This window comes from Ceratotherium simum, chromosome 15 (assembly GCF_057802395.1).
Source record: "Ceratotherium simum simum isolate JZ-2026a chromosome 15, ASM5780239v1, whole genome shotgun sequence".
NCBI classification, from domain to species: Eukaryota; Metazoa; Chordata; class Mammalia; order Perissodactyla; family Rhinocerotidae; genus Ceratotherium; species Ceratotherium simum.
The window spans coordinates 35,288,025-35,315,863 of record NC_141914.1 but is presented as its reverse complement, the minus strand read 5'-3'; the positions used below and the strand labels follow the sequence as shown (position 1 = coordinate 35,315,863).

Sequence of the window (27,839 nt, the reverse complement as noted above, 5' to 3'; positions counted from 1 at the left end):
TCTGAAGCCAGACAACGACATGGAGGAAGGCCATTTGCGCGCGGGAACTGCAGACCAGAGAAGACTAAATAAAATGCGGAGAGTGCAGATGATACTGTAAATGTTACTGTGTTGGGGGGTGGGGTACGTTAGATGAGATAATCAGTAGAATTGTGCCTAAGGACTCCGACAGAGCAGTATCTTTGGGACTCTAGGAGCGAGGGGGACTAAAAGATCTCTCTGGCTTCCCGTCCCTTCCCCGGGGATCCACTGCCTTCCAGCTTTCAACACAAAATGCAAAAATGTGGGGTCATCTCTGGTTCTTTTCCTAGTACCATACTCACTTAACTTTGTTTCCAATCCTTTTTCTCTTTCCGCCATCTCCACATTTTCTAAATTGCTTGCCTCCCAAGAAAGCTCTTTCTCACTAAGTTGTTAGTGACTTCATGGCTTACCTCTCCCAGACATGTGCGTTTTAAGAAAGCCTGTAAGTGGAGGGAGAGAAAGCAGCTAACTCCCCCTCCCCCAGTCCTCACCCTCCCTCACTCCTACGGGGAAGGAAACAAAAATAAAGGCCCAGGAAGGTGGGTGCTAGTCTTAAAGGCTACAGTAATAAAGGTGGGTGGTGGGGAGCCAGAACTCCCAATAGGGTTCTCTCTACCCCATGACCAGCCTTCTTCCTTCCAGGGCTCCTGCCAGCACCAGGGGGCAACTGAAAGGAAGAGTGTATCTTACATTTAATCTTTGCAAGGCAGTCCCCCAAGCCCAAGACTAGGCCTTACAGTCTAGAATGTAGACTCTGGATAGGAGATAAGTAGTTGAGATTAGCTGTCTGAATGGTAGGAAGTAGTTGAGATTAGCTGTCTGAATGGTAGGAGGGAAGGCCTGGGGCCTTTGGGTCAGGCATTCGCCCAGGGTCACGCTCCCTGTAAGCATTGGGTGGGCCTAGAAGTGGCTTTCGGGGTGGGCAGAGGAAGGAGAAGCTGAGCTGCTTACTGTGGCTGGGACTGAGTAGGACCCTTCTTGAGGTGACATAGTCTGGTGGAGAAGTCATTGTTCTGGGGGAGTAGGGGGTAGACAGTTTCAGGCAGTGGTTGGTGGGAAACAGGGCTCGATTATGAAGGGCCTTAAAAATGCTAGGCTTGGGAGTTTGGCTATGACTCAAAGTCGTCATTTGAGGGTTTTGAGCAGGCTGAGATGTGATTGGGAGGGGAGGAATTGGCATTGGGAAGCCTTCTGCTGCCCAATTCCAGTGAGAGAGGCAATAATTTGGCCTACGAATGTTATTGTGGGTGTTTGCTCATTTACTTGACATATATTACTGAGTACCTATTATGTGCCATTGGCAAATGTGATAATTTTATAGCCGGTTCCTGTATTTTATTGAGACAAATAAATTGTATTTCATCAGTTCTAAAACACACTTTTTCACATTTTAATATCGCTGAAATTGGGTTGTCTTGTAATCACAGATGTGGCATAGTCGAGCAGTTTTTCATTCTAAGTTGGTAATGGTACATCTTACAGTCCATGGTTGAGCTTTGATAAAATTTGTAAATCATACCCTTTATGAATGTACAGTGCTTTGTGCTTTATAAAACACTTTCCTATCAAATATTCTATTTGAATCTGAAAAATTCCCTGAGAATTGGGCCTGGTGACACTGTCATCTCCATTTTAACTCTTGCCCAAGGTTACACAGCTAATTAGAGATGTGCTCAAAATTACAACCCAGAACTTTGACTCGTGGTGTTAATACATGCTTTACCCTGCTGTGGAACTAGCATGGGTTAATTGGGAACAGAAAAGTCTGATTGGATTTGATTTCAGAACTATGGTTTAAGATTCTGGATTGATGATGGGATTTTGGCCAAGGGCGGAGTGTAACTCAGGAGGACTGGGAAGTCCCCTTAGCCCAGAGACTTGCTGTGTTAAATAGAAAAAGGACAGGGAGATAGAAGATGCCAGGTAGGATGGTAAAACCAGAGAATGAAGCACACTGCTGTTTCTACAGAAAAGAGCAGAGCAGAGCAGTGCATGAGGCACACAAGTGTGGAGCCTACCTCCTGTGAACCAGGAACAGGCTGGCCCTGGGAGTACAAAGATGAGAGGACATGGTCCCTGTCTTTGAGGAGCACATGGGCCTGTGTGTGTGTGGGGAGGGAGTTCTGTTCTAGGGCTATGTTTTGGCTGCTCTGCACTGAGGAGAGTCAACCACAGAGGGAGTGATGTTGAAGAGAATCTTGAGGGCTACATAGGAGTTGCCCAAGTGGAAGAAGGACCTGTTAGCCATATGCACACTTAGGGAAGAAGATTTATTATTGAGGCTGTATTTTGAGTGGCCAGCATGAAGGGGGCTGTGGAAAATGGAGAAAGGGGAGGACTTTTATTTTTTAAGTAGATTTAAATTATCTTATAGGCTATAGAGGCCATTAAATGTATGGAGGCCATTAAACCTGGAGACTGACAGGAGGACAAACCTGGACAGGGGCTCTGGAACCATCCCTGGGATTAGGTATTGAGATGGTAATGCCGGAAGAAGAGTAACACATTTAGTAACTGGTTCGGTGAACCTGAGACTTTGACCCTAGGCAATAATTAGGAGTCCCAGCTCAGTATGCCTGTTGGTGGGTGGGGACTTTTCCTGGAGTTCGACATTGGAAGGCTGCTTCTTGCTATAAGAAAGCCAGGTGAGGAAGGGGGAGGTGAAGTTGTGCTTCGTGCTGGAAACTACTGGATGGAAATCCATGGGCTTGAGGTGTGTGAGGCAGGGGTGAGGGGAAGGGAGGAAGGCATGGAAGTGTGTTGTGGGAGTCTGCTCTAGCTTGCCTGGAGGCAATGGTGGGTGCATTCCTAATGGAGGTCACAGAAAAGAGAAAGAATTGCACCTCTTTTGACTTTCTACAAATGGGGTGGGTGGGTGGCCAGAGGGTTAATGGCATTTATGCTGGGAAGCAGGTAAACCACAGAATTGAGGCTTGAAAATGTTTATCTTCCTATCATTCTTTCTTTTCCTTTCTTTTTTTTTTTTTTTGTGAGGAAGATTAGCCCTGAGCTAACATCCATGCCAATCCTCCTCTTTTTGCTGAGGAAGACTGGCCTTGGGCTAACATCTGTGCCCATCTTCCTCCACTTTATACATACGGGACGCCACCACAGCATGGCTTGACAAGCGGTGCGCCGGTGCGCGCCCGGATCCGAACCCGGGCCGTCAGCAGCAGAGCACGCGCGCTTAACTGCTACACCACGGGGCCGGCCCCTATTCTTTCTTAATAGTAATAAAAATAATATAATTTTGAAAATTTCTGGAGTGCTTACCATGTGCTTGTACAATTCTTCTACTGATTCATTAAAATAGGTTTTATGATTATCGATCTCATTTTGCAGATGAGAAAATGAGTTTGGTTAGATAAGGTTGCACAACTACTAAACGGCCGAGTTTGGAACCTTTGCCTGTCTCTTCTGTGCCCACAGAACAAAAAGTGTAAATTGACTTTGTTTTTCTGTGTTCTTCCTTGGAATTTAATTCAGTACACATTCATTGGGCCTCGGTGGGACCACAGTTGAGGGTTTATGTGGGCGAACAGGCTTCTTAGTTCTACCCTGGTGCTGTCCCAGCCGCTTCTCTCTTAAGATGCTACCATTCCCTCTGCCCTCTGAGTGTTTTCTCTCCCCAAATTTAACCGGAGAGGACGGAGCCTCTTTAGCAAACCGTCTGCCCCTCCTAATACCATCCCTCGCCAGTCCCCTGTAGTGATAAGGATTTGATGAATCCCCATAGAGAGGCAGTTGGGGCAATAAAATAACAAAGTAGGGCGGTGGTGCAGGGTCTTGATCTCGTCATTGCCCTTGATCTATGTATGGCTCTTGTGACAATGCTAGATGTCCTCTGGAGTTGAGCCAAATAGCTCATGTTGGATCCTGCCATCCCCTGGTTCATGCGGACCCCTTCTTCTAAGAAGGCTTTCTGGCTCAGGACTCTGAAGATCAACTCAAGTCCTTCCAGTGGCCTACTTGCATCAGGCGGGTCATTTGCATTTTGATAACTCACAGATAAAGGCCTTTTCTGGTGAAAGGAGACAGACCCTAGGAAGGGCAAAGTAAGTAAGACCTTGGCTTTCTCATCTTTGAATCCCTCTGTCTCTGGTGCCCTGAAGATGTTCAGTAACATCAGTTTGTTAAATGAATGGACAATGTTTACTGCCACAATGTAAGCACGAATCACCACTTGACCATATGTATTTGCTGGTCTTTGTCTTCGCTCCACTCGATCACAAGGATGCCTCCTTTGTTAATGGCCGTGTTCTGGCACCGGGAGGAGTGTCTGGCACATGGTAGGCGCTCCGGAAATATTTGTTACATGAAGAAAGGGATTGACTTAGTTATTGCAACCAGAAGATAGCAATGATGGGGGAGAGGAACTGCTTTTGCTGACCCAGAAGCGTGGGCCTGTGGGGTCCCAGGACTGGACTCAGAATCATCTATGCAGTGGCTGCTACAGGTGGCGCTGGGCAGTCCCCCGTCGGGGTCAAGGTTAAGGGGTGGAAATGTCGAGTGGAATCTCTAAACAAGCTATCCTAAGAGTAATGCGGTTGAAACTGCTCCTTCACTTTCCCTCACACAACCAGGTGGTTGTGTTGTCTTTGAACATTCCTGTTTTCTTATCTGTGCCTTTGCTTCTGCTCTTTTCTCTACCTGGAGTTGCGGGCCTTTCCGTCATCTCTGCCTGTTGTGAATCTTTAATCCTTTGAGTTAGAAGCCAAAAATCCACCTTGTGCCATGAACCCATTCCTTCTACCCCACATACATGTGTGATCACATACACCTCAATCTCTTGTCTTCAGTTCAGCGCGTGTGTATTGAGTGATTACCGTATGTCAGACAGAAATGCTGGAGACAGGCTTACAAAGACAACTAAGGCTCTGTCTTCAAGGATCTTCATTGCAGCATAGGAGAGAGACTGAAATAGAACATGGTAAGGCCCTACTAGAGTGATGAACGCAGGGCTCATGGGAGCACTAAACAAGAAGTGACCAACCCCTGGAAGGCAAATGCTCATGGAAAAGAAGACATTTGGGTTGAGTTTTGAAGAGTGAGTAGGAGTTTATATGGTGTACAGGGGTGGAAGAGTTTTCCAGGCAGAGAGACCTTGATATATATGCATAGTGGTGTGTACAGTGGAAACTCCCATCTCTAGAGCTCATTTCCTGCTCCTTAACTTCTGCAAGTGAGCAGGAGAAATTGATATGCAAGTCCTTAGCAAGCCCTGTATACAGGTGAGAAACCATTGTTCTTATTATTTCATTGTATGCTAATTAGTAGCATTAGCTGTCTATGTCTGTGACTTTGGAAGACAACTGAGAATGAGGTTGGAGACCCCGGAACCCTGAGGGTCTGGGCTTCACCATGCACATATGATGGTGGGGGTGGGGTTGGGGGTACGGGGGACAGGAGGGCTTTTGTTACTTTTTGAGCAAAGGAAGGTGTTGTTGGATCTGTTTGTCAGAAAGCACTGGTGGCAGAGTGACAGCAGGTCAAGACCAGAGCCAGGGGCCCTGCTTAGGAGGCTCCTGAAATGTTCCAGGGTGGGAGACCCCGGGCCTGTACCAGGTCAGCAGAGCAGAGAGGGAAAAACAGATTCCAGGAGCTGTTAGCTATTAGAATTGTATCAGGCAGCTTAGTTCCTACTCTTGTTCTTCTAATTATTTGCCAGCTTATCAGCCTTGGCTGGAGAAAACTAATTTATAGACACCAAAGCTTGTAGGCAGCAGGAGAAGCAGTGAACTGCAATCCAGTTCCTACCTTGGAAGTGTGGGCTGGGGCTTTGGTGACGAGAGTGACCTGATCATCCCTCATTGTACAGGTGAGGAAACTGATACCCCGGGAAAGGGACAGACTTGCTCAGTCACCCCCTTGTCAGCTGAGCTGGACTTGAGCCGCGGCCCTCACTCCCCTGCCAGCCCTCTTTCCAAGGTGTTTTTGATTCTGTCTCTGCTGAGCCTGGTCAGACACATTCCTTCTCCACCCCGCCCCCACCCCCACCCCCAGGGGCTTTGCTTTGGAGAGTTTGAGAGGAGATGTGACTTGGAGATCATTATTACTGGGCTTGAACCTTGTGCTTTGCACTTTGAAAACAAAGTGATTAAGACAGTTCAGTTTGAGTGTGTGTGCAGTTGGGGATTTATTTCCTTTGCTGCCATTTATGCCTGTCATTTATTTGCAAGAACCAAGCTTCTGACTCCAGATAACTTCAAGGTTCCTTGCCCGTGACAGGCCCCACCCCCACCGCAGCAATCCCCTTTTATTTTTACTTATTTTTGCTTGCCCAAGGGTTTTCAGGCTGCCAGTATTAGATCCATGACCGGGTAGATCCTCCTGTTTTTTCCTTCCTTCTTAAACTTGCCCATTACAACCCATCTCACAGAACCCAATAGTATTTCATAGATCTCATAGCACTTTTGATGTGGCGAGTGCATTTTACAATTGTTTTTATGGCTTAGCTCCCAGTTGCAATCCAAGAGATGGATCAGCAAGATTGGGCTTGTCTTGCAGAGTGTGGGCAAGAATTCAGGGGTGAGGAAACCTTCCCATGGGGATGCTTGGCCTTAAGTGGCAGCGTGAGACTCCGACTCCCGTCTTCAAAGCTCCTGTCCTGCTCCCTAACTTCCGCAGGTGAGCTTGAGAAATTGATGTGAAAGTCCTTAGTAAGCCCTATACATAGGTGAGAAACCATTGTTCGTATTATTTCATTGTGTGCTAATTAGTAGTATTAGCTGCCTCTGTCTGTGACTTAGGATGACAACTGAGGATGAGGTTGGAGACCCCGGAACCCTGAGTGTCTGGGCTTCACTGTGCTATCATTCGGCAGTACCACCACCACCAGTTTTTGGTGTCGGAAAAACAAAGACCTGTGTTTGAGCCATCCACTGGCCCTGTGATCTAAAGCAAGTTCCAGAACATCCCTGAGCCTCTATTACCTTCAAATAGAGATCATATGGTATATCACAATGCATTTGTGAGAACCAGAGAAATTTTCATGACTTGATGCTTTATGAAGAGTAATATAATGTGTAATGAGGCCATGTGCTGTGCACATATGGCAGTTCCCGGTACCCAGCATGGTGTCTAGCATGCAGTGATGACACCTTACCCTACTGGTGGAGATCATGGGATTTAGACCCACATAGCTCCAACCTCAAATTCCAGCTGTGCCCCTTAATGGAGGCTGCTCCCTGGGGTGGTCACAGGCCCCATTTGGTTTACTGATTTTCTGATTTTTAGGCACTGCTGTAGAGAATAGCGTGCTCTGCAAAGTGGAATGAGTGCCACAGACGTTCACAGACATTTCCAGGCTGTGCAGAGAGACGGTTTGTCACCAGTGAATGGCTGTGCAGTGTCCCTTCTTCCATTGTGACCATCCCACTATCTCTTGGGTTTTGTTTGTGTTGTGTTTGGGTTTTTCAGCCCTGCAGGGCTGCAGTAATTGCTTGTGTCATGGCCTCACATCAAAGCCCCCTGTGCTAATGGACAGCTGGTGCTGAGGGTGGTGCTAGGCCTCCCTGAGAAACTGGTGTGGGAACCTTTCACGGGGCAGGTACGCAGGAGGATCAGGACAGGGCAGGCTTATTTCACTGACCTTCAAGAAGTGTGCTTTGGCCTTGTTCCACCCCCAATATGGGCACTTTTCCTGCCATAACCATTGTCAGCATTCCTTAGTCACTCAGGCCATTACACCAGCAGATCAGCTGCCATGTTGAGACAGCTTCAGGAGGTATAAGTCCCATCTCCCTTAGAAGAAGATGGCCATGGACGTATGTAGTACAAGTTTCTTGGCGTCTTTAGCAGACCACTTTTTGGATATTAAATGATTCCTGTCCTTAATGTCAGCATCAGTTTCTTGTCTATAAAAACAGCTGTAGCAACAGTACTTGCTTCACAGATAGAGGGACTGTGCTTTCTGGTTTGCTCAGCACAGCCCTGGTTTATGCCTGTGTCCCAGTATAGTATTAAGAGTGTCCCCTTTCACTCTCAGAGGTGTTCTGATTTGGAGGATAAATTGTCTGGTCACTCTTCTTGTTGGTGAGTATTGAGTGAAGTAGCATGGGTAATGTGCATAAGGCCAGGCCTAGGGTAAAAACTCAACAAACATCGACTGTTTTTGTTAGAGGAGATGTTAGGTGCTCAAAAGGTGTTTGTTCAGTGAACTACTTTTATAAAGGTAAGGTTTGAGGATGTTTGAAGGGGATGTCAAGATTGTATGCACTCAGAGTTTATTAGGGTTGATAAAAACATGTAAATACCTATATTCGATTTAGAATATAAGAAAGTGCCATGAGAGTGGTACAAATGGAGCACCGATGGCACACGTGAGTCCACTGAAGCATGTGCAGAAGCTTGTTGGAAGTTCTGAGTCATGGGTTAGACATTGAAGGACAGGAAGGCTCAGTCCAAGATGTGATGGGGCAGCTAAAATTGCTCTGGCTCCCAATGCTTAAGAAATAAGATTGATTCTCTGTCCGTGTGTGTACTTTCGCTGGGTTTTTGAATCTATTACTTTCCATCCTTTGGCCCATCTTGATAATGATTTCTAACTATAACTGTGGAAGGCCAGTGTGGTACTAAATTCTATGCCCAGAGGTCACTAACGTAACCTGCACATGTTCTTCCTAATGAATTTCCACTGAAGATGGTTCTTGTTTAGTTCCCAGGAAGAAAAACACTTAGTTGGCACTTGGAGCGTCTGTCTTGTTTGGTATGAAAAGGAATCATTTTCAGGAACTGCAGTAGGGAGTTGCCACCCAGAGGGTGGGGTGCGTCCTGACTCATGGGAAAGGCAAACTCTGCAGCCACCTGGAGGGTAAGTGGCACCTTTCCTTAGAATGAGGTGAAAGGCAGGTCAACTTTCCAGTATTCTGGTCCTTTCCAACCTTGAAATCTCTCTTGTTGGGCACAGCCTAGCAGCTTCACTTGAAGAATACATATTAGGGTTCCAGTAATGGCAACTGGATAGGACCCTTAAGATACCATCGATTTGACACATTTGTGTATTTGTTCATTTGACATCATGTGCCAGGTGTACTTGTGAATGAATGAGTGAAACTCTAGTCTGGGTTTTGGGGATGAAAACACGAATGCCAAAAATATCTGGTGGCTCTGATTGGACCACGGTTAACTCTGGGGACCTGGGGGAAACTTCACAGATGAAAAGATTGTCATTTGATTGGGCTTTGAAGGACGAGTGGGAATTTGTTTGGTGCACTAGAGGAGGAGAGGGTAGCCATGTCTGTGTCCAAATAACACGGGCAGAGATATGGAAGTGAGAAAGTGCATGGTGCCTTGGAAAATTGGAGTTATTGGGGATGGACTACATAGTAGATAGGCCATGGAAATGAGGGTGAAAAGATGGGTTGGGGCTTAAATTGCTGACTAAAGAGTTGAGACTGCACTCTGAAAGGAGCATCAAGTAAGAAAGTGAAGTGATTGGATCTGTGCTTTTGGAAAGTAATTGTTTACCGTGTGCTGGATGGATTGGAGGGGACAGTACTAGAGATGGTGAATGTACCGCAATAGTCCAGGCAAAAGATAAAGGGAAGCTGTGTAAGGGTTGAGGCAATGGATATGAGGAACACTTCACAGGTAGAAGAGAGGTCATCCAGTCTTCTCATTGAAACGAGAGGAAACCCAGACCCGGAGCAGGTGACACATGCCAAGTCCACAGTCCTCGTTCCAGCATAACCACAAGATCATCTCATCCTCTGCCCAGTCTCTTTGGAAGAATGACAGAGTGCATGATTGTTGAAATAGCTGTTTGTCAAGAGGAGGATCTCCGTCCTTTCTTATTTTTTAAGAATTCTATGAAATCTCTTAATTCCAAGTAGAATTGGCTCTTTCTAGAGTTATTGAATCTCTGATCACTGGAGATATTCAAGCAGTGGCTGATTGAGATGTTATGGTGAAAACTCAGGCATTGGTTCAAGACTTGATCTAGAATGTCTTTGAGGTCTATTAACCCTGACTCTTTTTGTTTATCCCTTCCTTCTTTCCTTCCTTCCTGGGAAAAGATACTTGTAACAGTCTTACTTGGGGGTCTTCTATCCATTTGGCTCCTCAGGAGCATTGTAGTCAAATTGGACAGAAGGCAGAGAGAGTTAAAAATGGATGATTAGGCACTAAGAACGGTGGGCAGAGTAGCAACGGAACAACCATTTTGGTGACAATAAGCTAACGCTTACCAGCACCAGGGAGATCTTTGCAGCCTAGGCCAGCCTGCATGATCCTAATCGACATGGAATCCATCAGTATAGTTAGGACACTTTTGACCGGTGGCCGTTTTTATAGTGCTTTAGAGTTAATCTTGTTTTCCTAAAATTACAGGTAAATCCTTACAATAGTCCTCTAAGTAGTTATTATTGTCCAAATTTTGCTGATCAAGAACATGAGGCTGAGAAAGATTAAATGGCTTGCCCAGGGCCCAAGCTAGTTGGACATAGAACCAGGACTTGAACTTGAGTTTTCTGTTAGCACAATTTCAGATTCCTCTTGCTCCCAGCCTGTGCAGATCCCCGAGACAGACTCTAGCTTTTGTTCACATTCATATCCTTAACATCCATTGTGCATCCTGATAGGTGGTAACAATTTAATAAATGTTTGTTGAATGAACATATGAATGAATGAATAATATAAATGAAGTTATAAATGACAACTTGAGTTTTAAGAATATGTTTAGTAATAGAAAAACCTAATTGAGCTCCTTTAAACATTAATCAGTGTGTTATCAAAAGACAATGAAAAAGAACTTGCTTAGAATACATTTACTCAACTTCATTAAAAAGAACACCAAAAACTCCCCACCAAAACTCTTTTACCTGAATACCTCTCTCTGATCTCTCACGAGACCATAACCCTAATCCGAACCCCCAAAAGTGCATCTCCACTTTTCTGTACATGGACGATGTTTCCTTCCACTTCATAGTATTTCCTTCTTTTTGCCTCGGCTTTATATTTATCTTTTACATAACTAAAGATTTGTTGAAATCAATAAATCCTGCTTTAAACATTACCCATGTGGGCACTAAGATAGTTTTCAGTTTTTTAAAAAATTAAATGCAATTCAATATGTTAAAAAATGCAGTGTAAACATCAGTGGACAAATAGCTTTTACTTGCTTCTAAATTATTTCCTAAAGACAATTATTTCTTTAGCACTTCCACTTTCCCTTATGGTGGTTGCCATTCTGGCCCTTGTATTATGTGGTTATGTGAATATGTATCTTATCTCTGTAGGGATGTAGTAGAAAATGCATGGATGGTTGGAGAGTCAGATTGGTTTGCGTTCAAATTATGGCTCTGCTATTTGTTAGCCATATAACCTCCGCTTCGGTGGCCCGGGGTTCGCGGGTTCAGATCCCTGGCGTGCACTGACGCACCGCTTGTCAAGCCACGTAAAGTAGAGGAAGATGGGCATGGATGTTAGCCCAGGGCCAATCTTCCTCAGCAAAAAAAGGAGGATTGTCATCAGATGTTAGCTCAGGGCTAATCTTCCTCACAAAAAAAATAAAAAAAAGAAGTGATATTTCGTTATTGTTTTAATTTGCATTCCTTTAATTACTAAGCAAATTTCTCAAGTAGTGGTTTAGAGTTTGTGTTTTCCCTTGTGTGAATTGTCAAGTGGTAATATTTAAAAATGGTCGGGACTGGAGAAGCTTGAATGAAAGGGCTAAAAATGGTTTTTTGAGGTGTCTAAAATTTAGTTTACATATTCATTCATTCATTCATTTATTCAGTCAATATTTATTGAGTACCTACTATGTGCCAGGCACTGTTCCGGAGGCTATACATACTACAAAGAAAAAAATAGATGAATAAAGTCAATGATCTCCAATCCAACCTCCCCATTTGTGGTAGGTGGGACCTAGAAGAGTGAGGTTAATTACCTAGGGTCATATAGCTTGTTCAGTAGCAGAGCCAACCATTTATTGGAACAGTAACTGTGATTTCATGTTTTGTATCAATAGCCTTTTAAACCATGGAAACATACTGGAAATTTCAGAATTGTGACATCCTAACAACATCTCCAAACTGTACCTACATTGAGAAAGCAGAGTCCTGATTTTTGATTTAGAAAATATCATCACCTGGTTCTTCAGTCTTATATATCACTCCTTCCTAGACTTCTCTGCCTCTTACATTTACATTCATTATTAAATGAATAAACTTATTGTTAAAGCAGGACTAGAAAACAAAATAACCCCCAACCAAGCAGTTTGGACCAACTGTGAACATTTCTGGACATGTTTTTGGTAAATGAGAAGAACAGATGACATATTTCTCTATCAAATAAAATAGTCAATTTAGATTTAATAAGGCAGTTATCTTCAGGTAATAAAAATTCAACTAACTTGCCATAACTATCTTGTTTAAAGTCAATTAAGAGCCTCATATTCTTTACTTGCTGGGTAAAATTTAATAGAACTTCAGTTAAGCATTTATTGCTTATTTAATTCAAAATTAAGTTAATCACCACAGTTGGTAACAACCACTGAGTATTTAATTAACATTCAGCAAACTATCTTATTAAGTCTAAATTAGATACAAACAGGTCTTGTGTATCCCTATCAGTTTGCAAACACCATTTCCCCACCTCCCACCCCAAAGGGCCTTTGGTTTTCCCGTAGCTTTCCTCTTCTGATTTGTCATCTTCATTTTTTTCCGGTTGACACCCAACTTGGGTGAAGGAGGAGGAGAAGAGATAGGAGTCCATCCTGTTTTGGGAACTTCTGGCTTGGGGCGTAGCTGAGAAACTTCCATTTCATTCCATTCCATTCCATTCCTCAAGAATTATTGAGCACATTCTTTGTGTAAGACATACTTTCAAACACTTAGCAAAATATAGAAAAGGTCATGTTGACATATTTGGTTTTATTTTCTCATCTTAGAAATGAGATAATTGGGTTTAGTTCCCTCATTTAACACACTTTACTGGCCTGCAGTTTGTAAGGCTCTTCACTGTGTGTCAGGGATATCATGATGATTTGGACAAGGCCCTTGCTCTTAAGGAAGGCACACCATCCAGTATGAGAGGTGCAGTAGTAGAAAGATTGGATAAGGTGCTGCTGTAGGAACACTGAGGTCCCTTAGAATCCTGTGATTCTGTAAGACAGTGTTTCCCAAAGTGTTGAATGTTCTATGAGAAAAAAGTCCTGAAGCTAGGTAAGTTTGGAAAAGTTTTGAGTTAAAATTAAATGGGTATACTTACCATGGGACTTTTCTGAGCCTTTATAATGCACACTGTGACCTCCCAAGAGGTTTGTTTCCCAAAGTTATTTGATCCTAGAATCCCTGCATCACCACCTTCCTTTTTATCCCCTAAGACATTTCTGGGGCTTAGGGTTCCAATGTGCTTTGGGAAAAGCTGCTGTGAGCCACGGGTTCTGTCTACCAGCATCTCAGCCTAGGAGGGGTGCTCAGGCATGCACCCTAGTAACTGATACAGGGTTGGAGGTTCTAGTTTTTATGAAAGGTGTGCGGATAAAGTGGGTGATTTCAGACATAGGGACTTCTGGCTGGGGTTGAGGGTGTGAAATCAGAACAGGCTTTCCTCATGGAGGAGAGCTGGGCTTGTGAGAGAGAGACAATTTTATATAAGTGGAGAGGCCTGGAAGATTGCCAAAGAGTCCTTGGGAACAGAACAACTGTGAAATTCTGACATGACTGATTTGGTTGAGACACCCCAACACATGGATACAACTTAGACCAGTTTTTGTGATAGCCTAAATCTGGAGAGGTAAGAGGCAGCAGACTTTTTGGTGCAGAACTCTCTGCTTTAGGCCTTGTTCCAACTGAGTGACTGCCCATCTGTGGAAGTGATCATTTCTGTAAGGCATTCTGACACTCTCTCTGGGGCAGAGCCTCTGTCTTGTGAATCACAATCTCTTTTAAGAGTGAGTCTTGGCTCTCTCGTGGATAGCTTCATTTTAGCAAGTCTAGTTTCCATTTGCCCCACCACATACCACTTTCTCCACCTTTCCTTCCTCTCTACCTTCCCTTATTCTGATGAATCCCCTTTGTCTTCATTTTTCATTCTTATCTATCTGTATCATCCTTTTCATCTAAGGCAAGCTACCCTTTTATCTTCTTCCTGAAGAGTCAGTCATCTACGTCATTTAAAATGATGCTACCGATTTTCTTCTCTCTAGTAGCAACCAGCAGATGGAATATGCTAGATGAAATAGAGGATGATCTACAAATCTGGTCCACCATACCATGAGAGATTTGACCTCAGGCTGTGTTCTTTCAATACCTACCTTGTTATCCACATCTGTTTGGAAAGGAGTACAGGCAAGGATGGGGAGATCTGGGTTCTATTTCTGGGCATGAGTTTTCCCCTCTCTGAGCCTCAGTTTAACCATCTATAAAATGTTAGGTGTAGACTAGGTGCACTCTTAGGTTCCTTTCAACTAAAAATGTTGAGTGTTAACGTTTGCTGAGTTAACATAAGCTGAAGTCAATCTGGATTGTTTGATCAGACATACATTATTGAGTCTGGCAATATGATGAAATGTGCAGTGAGCAAAGCTCCATGCCCATACATAGCAGGCATTCAGTGGAAACTGGTTCTTCTACACCCAGCCTCCTTCAGAACTCATTTTCTTTATATTGCCACTTTCTTTTTAGTCATATCTCCTTCTTCTCTGCCACTCAAGCTTCTCTCTTCTTTGCCTACACTCTCCCTGCTGTAAATTTTCCTCTCCATTCCCCAGCTGGATAGCTCCCTCTCCCCTTATCTCTTGAGGATTCCTTTTTCCCTTCTGGCTCTGCCCATGGAGAGTGTCCACTGTGGAACCTTCTAAAGACATATGGCTAGAGTGGCGGGGCAGATTGGTGAGTGGCCATCCTGGCCAGCTGCAGATCTTTCCAGGAGACTGTCTGTTCTTCAGAACCATTTCTTCATTGAACAAATATTGTTCAATGAATGAGATGAAGTCTTGCCCTTAGGGAGCCCACAGTGGAGGTAAGAAGCTTTCTGACTTCTCTTTGACAGTTGGTGGAAACCACAGCTCATGAGGAACATTATAAATTGGAGAGGAGGGGTTTTTGCTTTCTAGAGTTGGGCAATGCATTAGGTTCTCGGCATGGATTCTTAAGCATCTAGGAAAACTAGTCATCTGGAAAGCTTAAGCTTGTTTCGCAGACCTTGAAAAGGCAGCCTGCGTGTTTCATTTCACCATCGACGTGGACAATGCTTTAGGGATGAAAATGTCAGCAGGCAGCCTGGCAAGTGGCAGACCAGAAGGCATAACATGAGCTGGTGGTGCAAATCATCAAGAATGATGTGGCAGAGAACACGAGACACAGCACAAGCCCAGAGATGTCGTTCACATGTGGAGAGGCCGTTGGTCGTGGCAGTGAGGTTTGGTTCTGCTCCAGAAAAGATTTACAAAAGCTAGGAATGTACCTCGAGAGTCCTTTTGCTTCCTCTTCTTTGTATTAAACATAATACTCACCTTTCAGTCTTTGGGATTAATCCTTTGGATTTTCCCAGTTATATATGCCCACTTGAAAAATGCAGAAACATTTTGAAAGTTTTCATCTGTGTCACACTTAAGAGCATGGGCTCTGGACCTGGACTGCGTCCTGGATCAACCATTAATATCTTGACTTGTTGCTTAATCTCTTTAGGCCTCTGTTAACCTTATCCGTAAAATGGGAATAAGAAAATTACCTCTCTCCTTGTTGTGAGGATTAAATGAGTTAATACATATCAAGCCCTTAAAACAGAGCCTGACACATGCTAAGCACCCATTAAATATTAGTTACTGTTATTATGTGTTATCCTTATAGAGTCAGAAATTTGTGATTTGGGAAAGATATTAGATGAGTGGGGTTTTTTTTGTTGTTGTTGTCTTTTTTTCTTTTTTTTGGTGAGGAAGATTAGCCCTGAGCTAACATCTATTGCCAATCCTCCTCTTTTTGCTGAGGAAGATTGGCCCTGGGCTAACATCTGTGCCCATCTTCCTCTACTTTATATGTGGGACACTGCCACAGCATAGCTTGATAAGCGGTGCGTAGGTCTGCGCTGGGGATCGAAACCTGTGAACCCCTAGCTGCTGAAGCAAAGCGTGTGAACTTAACTATTACGCCACCGGGCTGGCCCTCTTATTGTTGTCTTTTTAAATAAACTTTTAATTTTGGAATTGTTTTAAGTTTATAGAAAAGTTATAAAGATTGTACAGAGAATTTCCATACATCCCTCACTCAATTTCTCTCATTTTTGACGTCTTTCATTACCATGGTACTGGTAAGAAATGGACCTTGGTACATTGCTATTGACTATACTCCAGATTCTATGCGGATTTCACCCATTTTTCCATTACTGTCTTCTTTCTTTTCCAGGATGCAGTCCAGGGTACCCACTGCATTTAGTTGTCATATCTCCCTAGCCTAGAGTGGCTTTACAACTTTCATTTTTTTTAATAGCTAGGGAAGGATGTTACAACCTTAACATTGAACGAATAAACTGGAATAGCTATGGATGGAGTGGGGCGGGGTGGGACCCACCTTTTTTGCCCTGCTCTTTTGTTTCTATTTGAAGGGGCTCTGGCAAAGCAGGGCATGAATATCGCCACAATCCAGCCTCCTTGTTTTCCGGGGAGGAGACTGACACACCAAAATGGAGCGACAAGGCTAGGTGAAGCTGAAAGTCCAGAGAAGGTCAAAAAAGGATCGTAGAAATGCCCTGATCCTGTCCATGTTGTTGAATGGATGAGTGGGCAACAGTTAGGGACTCTGGAAGAGCTGGGTTTGGATCCAGGCTCTTCCACTCTACTCCTCAATTTTCCATTTCTGTAAAGTGGGTTCGGCGGTCAGTGATACCTCACAGTACTTAACGCTCACAAAGTACCACCGTCTTACCTCGTGAAAGTTAAGTGAGCCAGGCTGCTTACTTTTAGCATCACCTGAAACATACTTGGTTCTTAACAAATGCTTGAAAAAAGAAGGCTTGAAAATTAGGAAACTTTAGAACTTATTTCAAGAAGACTGAGACAAATCCACGCAAAACAAAGAACAGTCGTTTGTCAGGAAATCTGTGACACTCAGGAATGGAACCAGTGTTTGAGTTTGTGATAAGCAGGCTGTACTGTCTGTTTTTATTCTTGGAGGCTTTATCATACAATACTACATTATGTTGCAGTCGAATTTCACACAAATTGAATCCCAAAACTTCTTACAGGAATTAAAAATACAAACTCGTGGGCAGTATGTGTTTTATAAATTATAGAAAACAGTAGTGTGAAGACATGGCGTAGTGAGTACAGTGAAGCCTGTGGTAGGCACGAGACCTAGGAGGGAGACATGGATGAGGCAGGAGAAGGCATGGGAGCGGGAGCTGGATGAGGTGAGCAGAAGCACAGCCTCGTGTTCAGTGCCAAGAGAGGTGGAGGGAGGCCATCTCCAGTGGGGAGGCTGGGTGAAGAAGCTGAGGGCAGTGACGGCAATGAACTCAGAGAAGTAAACCCTCTGTATATCCTGAACAATTTTTTTTTTATTTTAAAGACTTTATTTTTTAACAACAGTTTTAGGTTCACAGCATAATTGAGAGGAAGGTACAGAGATTTCTCATATCCCCCCTGCCTTCACACATGCATAGTCTCCCCACCCCATTATCAACATCCCCCACCACTGTGGTACATTTGTTAGGGTTTACTCTCAATGTTGTACATTCTGTGGCTTTGGACAAATGTATAATGATGTGTGTCTACCATAGAGTATCATACAGAGTATTTTCATTGCCCTAAAATACTCTGTCATCAACCTATTCATCCCTCCCCCCAACTTCAACCCCTGGCAACCACTGATCTTTTTACTGTTGTCCGTGAATATACTTTTTATCCTGCTGTGCTCTTGTTGAATGGGACCAACTGACTTGTGGAACCCCATCTCCATTGCTTTCCCTCCCTCTTGCCTTTGTCACAGGGTATCCTCAGTCAGATTGCTGTCTTCTGCCATCATCACCTGTTTGATCTGAATTCATCTTCAAGGTCCAGCACCTCCTCCATGAAGCTGGCCTTGATTTCCACCATTTGCCCTAAGCAGGAAATAATCCTTTCCTCTTATGATCACCCATGGAGCTTTATCTGTGCTGCTTGCCCAGCCCTGAGCACTTTGCACCTTCTGTTGTAGTTATCTATGTGTTCATCTTATTTTGGACTTTTAACTCCTTTAAGACATTCATTCCTGCCTGGAATCTTGCAGACGTATAGCAAACACTTGTTGAAGGGATGAACTGATGGATGGATGGATGGGTGGCCAGTTTTGACACTGCCCACACTTACCCTAAAACTTAGTCCCTTTAGAGTAAGATTTTAACTTGCTCATCTCCACATCCCCCAGAACCAGCACTGAGAAGGTGCTCTCTCATTCATTCATTCATTTGTTCATTCATTCCACCCTAGAGTTTCAGGTGCTATTTCAGGGTTGCAGCAATGGCAATGAATAGTCCATTTGTTGATAGTCTGCACGGAGAAAATAGCACTCTTTGGGATGTGTTTTCATACTTGTAAGGTTTATCTGGATTTTTTTGTCTTTTGACACTTAAGGACTAAGCAAGAAATGGTTTGTTTCATCTACACGTGTCATTGGTGTACAAGCAAATGCTCTCTCATTCCTTCAGCTGGCTTTGTGCAAAAGAGAGATTGCTGGGTTGAGAAAGGCACTGTCTCTCAGATTTTATGGCAGTTCTTTACTGACTTGCCTCAGGGATAAGCCTCCTTTCCAGTTTTTTAAAGGATGGTGCCAGGATGCCACAGTGCTCGTGGTTGGGCTTCCTTGCTAATGTTTTTACTTTTATTTTTTAGTACAGTGACAGCATGCATACCGCTGAGGTGGTAAATGGAAAAAAGAAGTGCAGCGGAGTAAACTGTCTGTTTCTTGGGGCCGTCTGGATTAATCACAGGAGGAAGCGTCACACATGGCCAGACGAGAGAGCCAGCTGACTTAAGCTCATGCCAGATCGAAATCAGAGGGTCAAAACTGGGAGGAGTTTGATGATGCTGAATTGAGGAAGCTTAGGGTTCTCAGAGTGGTAGAGCTGGAAGGATCATAGAGATCATCGAGTCTAGTGGATCTCGAACTCAAAGAAGCATCAAGTCATCCAGGAGGGTTTGCTGGGCCCCATCCCAGAGATTCTGACGCAGTAGATCATGAATTTGCGTTTCTGATAAGCTCATAGGTGGTGCCAATGCTGATACGGACCATTGACCTAGTCCAACTGCTGGTTTGTTAGTTTGTTATAGATAGGGAAATGAGATCCCGAGATAGGTGGAAAGGACTTGCCCAGAGTCACACAGCTGTCGGGAGCAAAGCTAGAGTCAAAGCCAGGAATCCTGACTCACAGTCTGTTCCACACTGCAATATTATTTTTGGTTCTACTGCAGAGTGCTAGCTAGGTTTCACCAACTTTGACTGATCTGGTCACAAACTTATTTTCCAGGGCCTTCCATTTGGCTATCTTGAACCACATTTTCTTATTCAGTTAACTTGTACTTTTGACCACTGCTGTTCACTAGAAATTGCATTTGAACTGGAAGTAGTGTAGTCCCGTGGTAATCTGAGAGGGTGGGCTTCAGCTAGTCAGACTTTGAGTAAATTACTTTTTCATTTTCTCATCTGGAATTGAGGACAGTAATACCTCTTAGGGCTGCGGGTCAAGCACTGAGCATGTGCCTGACCCTCAGTGCACACTCCATGAGTGTTAGCTCTTGTTGCAGTCATTATTACTGAAGAGGATAAGATGTGATCCTCCACCCTCTCATGCATAGGGGGCTTCCTGAGTGTTACAACAGAGTGAAACTGGGAATTAGTGGACCAGACACATGGCTTGGAATTAGGAGAGCTGAGTTCAAGTCCCAGCTTTGCCACTTATTAGCTGTGTGGTCTTGGGCAAGTCACCTGACCTCTCCAAGCTGTAATTTGAAGCAGGTAGACTTAGTCTAATAGGAAAGCATAATGAGCAAGAGGAAGGATGGAAATTGGGAAGAAGTGGGAATCTGTTTGCCAGGTGCAAATTTTGGGAATGAATCTTACTGAAGGAGGAGTTGAGTGGCCTGAGGCTTGGTGTTGGAAGGGGCAACAGGCCTGGGGGTGGTCCAGTGATGGTTGACTGGGCTGGCTACCCCAGAGAGGGGCTTGCCTGCAATCCAGGAGAGATGTCCTCACTCCCATGTTAGGGTCCTCACCAGTGGAGAGCCTCCAAGACTGGGAGGGCTGGTTGAAGTGAGGTGGGGACCACCATTGGAGCAGGACTGGGTAGTTGGGCCAGAGAGAGGGCATCTGCTTTGGAGTGGGCCCTTGAGGCACATTCGTGGTTCTGCACCCTGGACCACCACAGGAGGGTCAAAGACAGTGCAGTGATTAGAACCCAGGATTGACCTTGGCATTTTGATTTCTGGATTTATTTAGGAGCAAAGAGATTATGATTGCTGTATCTTTCATGATTGGTTCAGGAGCTGGGAGAGGCCTGGCTAGAATTTGGAGTAGTCCCAGGAAAGATAAAGATAAGGTCTTCCACAGCCTCAGTTTCCTCATCTGTAAAATGGGAGTGATGACGGTGATTATGCTGATGTTATCTATTCTGTCTGCATTAAGGATTAAAGTCCTTGTCGGTAGGAAGGCAATTCTTGGTTACGAAATACCTGAGAAGTACATAGTGTTCATATTACAGGAAGGCACCAGAGAGCTGGAGGAGAATGAGGGATGGAGAGATGGAGCTACCCACAGGACTCTGGGAAGTCATCCTGGGGGAGGACTATGAGAGCTGCTGCCCTAGGCAGGACAGGGATGCTGGGAGGAGGTGACTGTGATGATTGTGTAGGGTTTAAGAGTCCATGAAAATGTTGCTGAGCCCAGGCTGATTCATACTCTTTTCCTTTCATGCCCATAGAGCTTTTGGCACAGGGGCTCCGATGGGGCAGACACTGCAGCGCACCAGGTTCACAAGGGTGAGAAGAGTGAGGGGGTGGATGGGGCTCCTAGCGTGTCCAGGCTCTTGTCACTTCATAGCCAGTCTGTTCTTGGAGAGACCTCAGGGATTCAGCTCATTTCACTGACGGGGAGAGCAAGCCGCGCTGGCAAGTCTGTCCCCTGTCTAGTAGTGCCCACAGGAAGTGCCTCCTCCTCCTCTTCACAGCCCCTCTCTTCACGCTCCTCCTTCTTTCTCTATGGCAGTCCTAGTTCCCCCCTCATGCTGTACCCCAGTTAGGCCAATCACTCATGTTTTCCCTTTCTCCACCACCGTTGTGAGTCTCCTTTCTCTGTTGCCCAAGGACTACACTAAGCACCTTGCTGGTTGCTGGCTACTGTCGGCTTTTCCAAGGTCTTGGAATCTCCCTTTCTTCAGATCTTAACTCAAGACAATACAGTATCATTCTTCCAATGTCTGTCTTCTGCCCAGTGCATCACACTGCTCTTCCTTGTTTGGAATTAATCCCCTAGTAATCATTTACCTCTATGGTTCCCTTAGCTGTGGGTGACACTGTTGATTAGTCAGAGTGAGAATCCATCAGACCTTTTGCTCTTTGCAAATGGAGAGTCATAGCTGACTTGGGCAGCAGCAAAGGACATTTGTTGACGCCGTGTTTCTTGTCGGCCATTCCAGGGGCTGGGTGAATAAGATGAATAAGGCACCGTTTCAGCCAGCTAGGAGGTTGTGGTCTACACAGGAAACAGACATGCAAACCAAATTGGGGCAGCGGATGAAGTGTCGTCGTATGGGTGTGTATGTACAATATGCAGAGGAAGTGTCCCAGCAGCAGGGTGGTTGAGAGAGCCCATCAGGGTTGCAGATCCGTGACTCTGCCAACATGCAAACATGTTTGGCTACCGAGAAAGAAAAAAAAGAAGCATTTTGAAAGCATTGATGTGGGTCCTACCTAGCCACATTTCTCCCTATTCCCTATTAATCATGGAAGCCTGCTGACCCCCAGGGCTTTTGAATGTACCACCCCTGAAGGCTGTGCTGACTCTTCCACAGTGGCCTGCTGTTGCGCTGCCTCCTATCTTTGGGTGGAGCATCCCTCTCTGGCTCCTCCACATACCTCTGATGGGCAGCCTTCCGTAGTAGCACTGTGCTGTTTGCCCAGGCTCCTGCCTCAGCTCTCCGGCTGACTTCCTGCCTCAGTCCCAGTGCCACGAGGGGCTTGGAGGGCTGCCCCGACTGGTTTTTCTCCCTTAGTTTCCCCTGTGATTCCAGAGCCTCTGCCCCTCTGAAGTGCCCATTTCAGACACTTGTTTGCCCAGTGCATGCTCTGCCCTCACAGTTTCCTCCCTTGCTCTCATATTTCCATTTAAAGCCCTCTTGAGCAGGTCTGAGAGTCTCCTGCCAGCAGCATTCCTTCTGGTTTACAGGAACCCCATTTCTCATCCTGCTAGGAATCCAGCCGTGAAGGGGACTTCAGCACAGCCTCTCTGCAGCCTCTTCTCCTCCAAGATCATGACCTCCGGCTGGAGAAGTGACCCTCCTGGCCCTGACTTACGTCATCCCCCTTGTCCCTGTTGTGTGAGGCTTTCTTCCTCTTCCTCCTCTTCCAATCAGCCTCATCCTGCCTTGGATCCATTGGACAGAGAATGGCACCTTCAGTCAGACCTTGTTCTTTGCCTGGCGTCTGTGTCGGACGATCAGAAGTAACATGTGAAGCAACATGGAGGGTTGGTTGGGTCTACTTTTAGGAGGAAATCAGAATGGCCCTCTAGCAATGTCTGGGGCAATAAGCATGTGTTGGTTTGATTTGCCAATTAATTTTATTTCTAGATACAAATATATGCACAGCTCTGTTAGGAGAAGATTAAGGAGAACTGTTTTGTGAGTGGAACCGAGTGGAAGACGCTTACCAGTTTTCTTCCTGCCCTGCCCGACGTGGGCTTCCTCCATCTGACTCTGCTTCGGGGAAAGCATTTCTCCTTCAGCTTCCCAGCTGGCTTCCTGCCTTTTCACGCACCATCTCCCATGGCCTGTGGGTAAAATCCTCCCCATGCACACCTGCCATCATCTGACCTTGCCTCGGTTCCAGGATTGTCTCCTGCCATCCCTGCCAGTCACACTCTGTGCTTCAGCTTCCCTGAGTGTGTTACTGGTCACACTGGCTTGCACATCAGTGTGTCTTAACATGTGCTTTCCTGTTGGCCGGAGGCCCCTTTGTTTCCATCTGGTGAACGCCTGCTCAGCCCTCAAAATGCAGCACAGATATCTTCTGCTCTCGATCCTCCCCTCAATCCCTCAGGAAGAACTGTGAGCAAAAACCAATCCACATTTTATTATGTGTGGTATTGTTCTAAGAGTATACATGCTCATAATTAAATATTTCAAAAGTATAGAACCAAAGAAAGAAGAAAATGAGAATCACTCCTAAATCCACTAGTTAGATACAATCACCTTTTATGTTTTTACTATTCTTGAGTAGTTCCTTTCATTACTTTTTGTGAATTTGCATTTTACTGACATGATGTCTTACTGTATATACAGTTTTAAATGTTGCCATTTCACCCAACAATAGAGCACGGGCACCTTCTCACGGCGTTAGGAATTCTTCAGACGTAAGTTTTGATGATCGCATGTTATTCCCGTCTTAAGACTATACTATAATTGTTTAATCTTTTTTTTTTAGTAGCTAAAATTTGAGTTTCTAATTTTTCATCATTTAAAAAGCACTGTGATGAACATCCTTTTTACAAAATTCTTTATCGGCACCTCTGATTATTTTCTAAGATAGATTACTAGGACAAGAAATTGCTTGCTCAAAGGGCAAGAACTTTTTTTCACCCTTAATTTCAAAATAACTCATGGTCACTGAAGAAAATTAGGAACACATGGAAAAGCACAGAGAAGAAAATAAAAACCACCTGTAGCCACTTGCACTAACCAGTGTGAAACGTGGTGTATAATTGTATCTGTGCATCTCACTGTCTTTCTAGCCCAGGGGATGGGCAAACATTTTCTGTAAAGAGCCAGATAGTAAATATTTTAGGCTTTGTAGACCTCATATAGTTTCTGTCACATATGTCTTCTTTTTGTTCTATCTTTTAAAAATATAAAAACCGTTCCTGGTTAGTGGGTCGTACAAATATAGTTTGCCGACCTGGTTCTAGCCTCCAGAGTGGGATCATCCTATACATACTATTTTGTAATTGTTCTCCACAAGGTAACTACCTCCTCATTGTTCCTCGTGGTTTTCTGCTGCCCAAATATTATTAATGGCTTCTTGCTGGAATGCCCATGAGGCCTTGGCTATGCCTCTGATAGACAATTCAAATCACTTTTTATTGTGAATATTTGCTGAGATGTCTCTTTTTATGTCTTATTCATGTCTGTCTTTCCAGCCCCAGCACAGTGGTACTGTACCAAGTGGTACTTAGTAGATGCTCAGCAAATTTGTGTGCAAGTTTGCCCCTTCAAAATGCCTATGTTCAGAACATTGCTATTCAAGGTTTGTTTCTTGGGCCGGTAGAAGAATCTCAGCCCCACCTCAGAATCTGCATCTTACAAATTCCTCCAGTGATGTGTGTGCACAGTAAGGTTTGAGAAGCATTACTCTAGAGCTCACCTCCACTCTTTGGGGCATATATTTATTTACAAGCATCCCCTCCTCATTTTTTCCATGGGTAGGAGCCTTCTGGGAATGGACCATGGGTATTCACTAATTTGAGCATTGGCCTGGTAGGCCAACACAGTTGGTTTCGCATGTGGCACCAGCTGCCATCTTGTCTAGTGGAGCCTATGTGGCTGCCACTGCTTTTGGCCGGGGATAGATGGCATGGTAGAAGGAGCAAACTTTTAATTAGTGCCTGGTGTACGCCAGGCCCTGTGCCAAGCTCTTTATACACGTTCTCCCAAGGGTGAGGCATGATGGTCTCAGCCGAAGGGGACATAGGGATCTATAAGGCTGGTGATTGTTAACCTTCAGAATCAGCCAGAGAATTTAAAACATATATACATGCTCAACTCCCACCCCAGTCCTGCATCAGAATCTCAGAGATAGGTCTGGTCACGAGTACTAAGAAAAAATTCCCTAGGTGTTTCTGTCAGCATCCCTGGTTAAGGAACCAACAGTCTAGGCCAGTATCCTGTTGTATAGATGAGGAAAGTCAGGCTCACAGAAGTCACCGAGCCTCCCAAGGTCATACAGATTTTAGGACAAAGCCAGGCCCGGATCCTTTGTCGTTTGCCCGAGGATGCACTTCTCAGCATGCTGTACTGCTTGCCAACCTCCAGTGAGGCGTAGGACGTAGAACTGGGTGAAGAGGTTGCACCCTGTCCGCGGTGCTCCCAAGCAGATGTGTCACACTGCGGCGAGTGACGTGGCAGCCTGGGCATAGAGAGGAGACACCAAGTCATGCACTCTTCTTTTCCCTTTCCCTCTCCACCTTTGCCCTCCTTCCTGGTGCCTGTTTGGGGGACTATGATTGGAGAGGCTTGAGAATGTCGCCAGCTCCAAGTGACCGAGGCAGCTGCTGTGGCATCTGACGTCCTTCTTCACCTTTGCAGAGTGGCGGACAGCACCCTTAAAGGCAGTTGCAAGAGAAGCTGCGTCCTCTCTGATTTTTCACTGTCCCCTCAGTGCCGGAGTTTTTAATGGGAAGCCTGGTCAATCCTTGCTTCCAGTCATGCCAACCAGCAGCACACAGAATGGCGTATTGGCTGAGGCTTCGCAGAGACATGCTATGGAAGTGTGTACAGACATCGTAGAGGCCAAGGGTGTGATTAGCACTCTGATTACGTGGCGGGCTGCAATGGGAAACAGGAATAGAACTAATTACCATGATAGCTGCCGTTTAGCGAGTGCTCGCTGTGCCGGGCACTCTGCCTGAATTATATTTCCGTTACTGCTTTAATAGCCATGAGAGGCCTGGGGTAGGGGGTGGGTTGATGCCTTCCCCCAAGTGGCAGGCTGGGATGGAAACCCAGTTCTGCTTGATTTCAAAGTCCACGATCTTAGTTGTCGTGCTGCGTGCTTCCTAGCTGGTCCTGTGCGCATCCCCTCTTCACTTGCCGCTCCCGGGGATTTAACCAAAAAGCCCATGGAGATAGATTGAACTCAATATTTAAGAACACATGGTAAGAGATATCAAAAAATGGAGTGGATTGCACAAAGTGGTGGAAGATTTCTGGTCGTTGGAGGTGTTCAAGGAGAGATCATGTGCCTCTTGGTGGGAGACTGTCAGATGGGGATTCGACTGGCCAAGATGTTGTGAATCTAACTGGGGGATCCAGTCATAAAACAATAAAAAGTGTATTAGGTAAAAATGTGTAGATTGGGCACTAGCAAGATGCTGAAGTTTTTGATTTTTTACAGCCCACTTCCAGCTATGAGGGTTGTGCCGCGATGGTTTCTGTGTGCCTATGATGTGCCATGGCTGCTAGGCTCTGGGAGTGTTCTGAGTGTGAGGACCTGCCCACAGGGAGCTCCCCATCCCATAGGGGTGGGAGGACATGCTCCCGTGAAAAGATAAACTATCCAAGACCAGACAGTATGGGGAAAGTGGACAGGATCGTGCCTTGGGAGCTTAGAAGAAGGGTGGGTTCTATGAGCAGGGAATTGTGCTTTTAAAATTTTGGACTTGAGCTGGCCTTTGAAGGATACATGGACTCCTTCAGGTGAAGTACACTGAGCTGTGCACTGGGAGGGCACGTCAGGCTGTAGTGTCAAGGGCCTTGGATGGTAAGAGGTTGAAGAGCGAGCCTCTTGGGCTTCTTCCTAAAGTTAATAGGGATCTGTTTAACAATTTTATTTTATTTATTTTTTGCTGTGTGGCTGCTGTGGCTGGAGCCAGCTGAGCTGACCTCTAAGGATGAGCAGGAGTGAGCTGGAAGGAAAGGTAGGGTGGGGGCCCATCAGGAAGAGAGAGCTGTGCAGGGAAAGGTGTGGACGAGACTTGGTTCTCTCAGTGAGGTTGAGATGGGGAAGGGTCGTGCATCTCTGCTCTCCTTGATCTTGACAAAGCTGGCAGACCTGGATTCAGTGCCTTGGTATGTGGAGCCAGAAAGACCTGGGAAATTCCCGGTACTTTGATCTCTTTCTCTTTGTCTGGTGCCTTCTAGTAATTGAAAGCTGAGGAAGAAGAGTGACTTGAAGCTCTTGGAAAAAGTTCCTTTTTATCTCTATCTGTTTTTCCCTTCCTTCAGCATGAAATAGATTCCACTGTGTATTACTAACCTATCAGGTCCTTTATCTTCCTCCCACTGCTTCCAGCTAGGGGAAGTGCTAAGAGACGGGAAGAGTATGTTTGAGCATTCGGTCCAGGAGTGCTGGCTTATGGGAAATATGCATTGCTCCCAAGGGAGTGGATGGCATAGTTTTATCTGTGCCAACACTTGTTTAATAATTTGCTTTTCCATGCCTTCCTAATAGGCTGAATATTTCGAGGGCAGCTTCCGTCTGTTACTCAGCTCTGTACCCAGGCACTTAACATAGCATAGTGCTTCTGCCAACTAGTTGCTCAATACATTTTTGCCAGATGTATGAGTGAAAGACTTTCCTTGTCTGCCTTCATATGCCTGCCCCCAATGTAGGTTACTTCTTACCTGCTATTACAGTATAAAGCCGTTAAGGATGGGTGAGAGAATGCCTGGAAAGTACCCTTAAATTCATAAGCTGGAAAGTTTTGAAGAATTCGTGGAAAATTCTCATGGGAGTATCTAGGTAGCTGGTAGCCAGGTGAACACTTGCTAATGTGTGGCAAACTTACAAACATGGGAGGGGCATGCCGTGCACAGCTATATTTAAGTAGCTAAGCACAGTGCCAACCTTGGTTCAGATTTCGTGATATCCAGATAAAGGGCCAGGAGTGTGCATGTGTATACAAGAAGGGTTG

General features: G+C 45.0%; 1 protein-coding gene across 5 annotated transcripts in view; it reads left to right on the top strand.

Annotated features, from left to right (window-relative positions):
- LPP (LIM domain containing preferred translocation partner in lipoma) overlaps nucleotides 1-27,839 on the top strand; it is a 665,849-nt gene that overhangs the window by 1,110 nt on the left and 636,900 nt on the right. The gene's annotated exons all lie outside the window — the stretch shown is intronic.